Genomic DNA, 3060 nt, shown 5'->3' on the forward strand with positions numbered 1-3060 from the left:
ATCCTTCTACATAAGATGTGACTATTGATAGTCACATGGAAAACCCTATTAAAGCTTAGAAGGATCATTTTATGTCATTATGAAGCATGTATATGATTGTGACTACCTCACAGATGCATATGCAATGTTTTAAGAAATTCTCACCTTAGAGGGGAGGCAATCAAGGTTGGACCTTGCTTCCTCTTGGCCGCAACAATGCAAGGGTCATATATTAGTTCATTTACAAAAGAATCTATGAGGGTATCAACCAAAATAAACAACCACCCCCTTGCTGATGGGGGTTAGAAGGCACCCCCCATGTAGGGAGATAATAATGTAGGACAGTAATTGATGATGCCAAGTGCGGCTTCTTTATTCGTTAAATAGTCGGTGACTACTCCTACGTTTACTGTCCAATTCAAAAGGTAATAGAGAAAGTTGGAGTGCTCATAGTTACTACCTCGACCTCGCCAACTAGTTAAGGGCATGCCATCAGACTGCCCTCCAAAGGTGCGTTCAAAGGACCTATGGGGGAGCACCCTAACATTGTCTCCTAAGGACTGTTAAATGAACCCTGAGAGACAATGGACAGAGATTCACGTGAATTTCGAGGCAATCGGATGGCACTCAAAAAGTCATTCATATTGACCACCCCAACCTCACAATCGAAGTCTCTAATCCATGACCTTTCCCCTGGACATCTAGTGCTCTAACCATATGCCCTTGTGGGTTTCATTGCCCCCTTAGTCACTTGACTTGCTCATAAGGTAGAGAAGAAAGTGAAGTTGGACCATCGGACGAATCATGTGCAAGAAATGTGCCTTAGTTTTCTTAGGCCTCTGTCACACTAGGACAGAGGGCCATAGCACTTTTTGGAAGGCGGCCAGCCAAAGGTTGTCACACTGGGTCATATAGTAAGCAATGGGCAATTGATGGCCAAATTTTTCAGCCAATCCATTGTAGCCAGATGGTAAGGCGTTCGTGCTTCAAGCTGAGGGGCAGGGGTCAACACCTGTGAGCGTTGTTCGCGCGTGTGCTTTTTTGCAGCTGGCCGCTTCAATAGAAAATTGGCCGGTCTCTCTTGCCCGCCCCTCTGACAAACGCTCTCGGCCAGGTTTTGCCTTTTTCATCGCGAATGGATTGATGCCATCTCAACATGGCCTTGGCATAGCCCGTCCCAGTGTGACTCACGCTTTAGCCGAACACCACGCAGGTGGGATATTAGGGAGCCACAGTTGAATAGTGAAACCATTTGGAGAGCGGTCGCCCATTGGAAAGGCAAGCTGCGCCACCGCATAAAAAAGGACATTTTGCAGCAATCTCCATTGATTCTCCAGCAATCTCCCTCACCCTACAACACATACGCGCGCGCTCACACGCACATACACAGCGAGATGGCGAAGAAGCAAATGGGCCACCCAGCACCACTGGGCCTCTTCAGCTTCGCGCTCACCACATTCGTGCTGTCGTGCTACAAGCGGGCGTGTTTGGGGTGCATGCCTCCGACCCAATCAATGTGGCGGTGGCCGTGGCTGTGTTCTACGGCGGCTCTGCGCAGGCATTGGCAGGCTGCTGGGCGTTTGTGCAGGGCGACACCTTCGCCGCAACGGCCTTCACATCGTACGGTGCCTTTTCGCTGTCGTATGGCGCCCTCTCCATCCCCTGGTTCGGAATTGCCGATGGCTACCACGCCGCTCTGGGCGATACCGTCCACGCCGACCGCGTCTTCTCGCACGCCACCGCAATCTATCTGCTGGGCTGGACCATCTTCACCTTCCTCATGCTTGTGGCCAGCACCCGCACATCCGTAGCCCTCTGCCTGCTTTTCTGCCTTGTGGCGCTCACCCTCACCCTTCTCACCACCGCAGAGTTTGGCCATTACCTGCATGTGCACCGCGCAGGCGGCTTCGTGGGCATCATCACTGCAGCAGTTGCCTGGTACACCGCCTTGGCAGAACTCCTAGGCACTCAGCACAGTCCCCTCATTTTTTTACCCCTGGGCAGAGTGCCTGACGGAGACGGAGCAGCTGTCGATACTGAGGTCTCAAAACGTTAGCTTTTGTCTTCTCGAGTTATTATAACCTTTGGGGAATCCCCATGAAAACGCATTAGCATTTGCCCCGAACCCAAACACTACCGTTAGCTCAAACAAAACCCACATCCATGGAAAATGGTCCAAATGAGATGCTCTGCATGAAAACTAATATCTATGTAGCCTTCTCAACTGGCTATTTTTAGAGATAGGGTAAAGGAGCCACTTTAGAGACACTCAAGAAAAAAAGTGTAATTTTGGGTGGGATTTTGCAAATTTGGTCAGATTTGAATTTTGAAGTTTGTATGAGATTCCTCATGCAAAGGCGGATTAGGTAATACCAAGTTTGATATATTTTTGATTTAATTTGGGTAGTCAATTTGAGAAAGTTTAAATTTTGAGGTCTTTTAGGGTTAGAAACACCCAAGGCCCAGTAGTGGTACAGTTTTCAGCAAATCACAAGTTGACACATAAGCAAGATTCTTAGCATATTCCAAATTTTCGTCTCTAAATTGGGGCATGCATGACTTTTAAAAGGCACATGTGTTACAACTGGCTCCTTTATCCTATATCATTTGTATAATCCTCTACTTCACACACATGGCAACCCAAGGGCCATGGCTAGCACCCAAGTAATTGGACGTACTTCATTGGACAAATCGTTGCCTTCTCCGTACCTCATTTTAAAGTCTTCTCTTCATTTTATACCAAACTTTTTTAATATTCACCATTGCGAGCACCTTTACTACCATATTATGGTAGTGATGTGTGTGATAGGATTGTTGGGCCACTTCTCTCCTACACTAGGAGAACTTCTTGTGTTGTGTGTCCTTGAGCTCCTCCTTTGCATCCCTATTTTTTTACCAAGAGTTGGTATCGGAGTAGGCTTTGGCATCCCCGTTAGTATCATTTACAACCTCTTGGTTCACCTTCTCAAATTGAGGTTAAATTTGTGAGCATTCGCAACACCTTTGAAACTTATCATTGGGCTTGGTTGTGTCAGAATTTTGATTCAAGTTGTTCTCGCCTACATTTCCATTAGATGGTTT

General features: G+C 47.2%; 1 pseudogene; it reads left to right on the forward strand.

Annotated features, from left to right (window-relative positions):
- The first annotated feature begins 1382 nt into the window (after nucleotides 1–1382).
- LOC147426574 (accumulation of dyads protein 2 pseudogene) lies at nucleotides 1383–2839 on the forward strand (annotated as a pseudogene).
- Nucleotides 2840–3060: the final 221 nt, after the last annotated feature.

The sequence above is a fragment of the Adiantum capillus-veneris genome, chromosome 24 (genome assembly GCF_014529385.1).
Source record: "Adiantum capillus-veneris isolate H3 chromosome 24, ASM1452938v2, whole genome shotgun sequence".
Lineage (NCBI taxonomy): Eukaryota > Viridiplantae > Streptophyta > Polypodiopsida > Polypodiales > Pteridaceae > Adiantum > Adiantum capillus-veneris.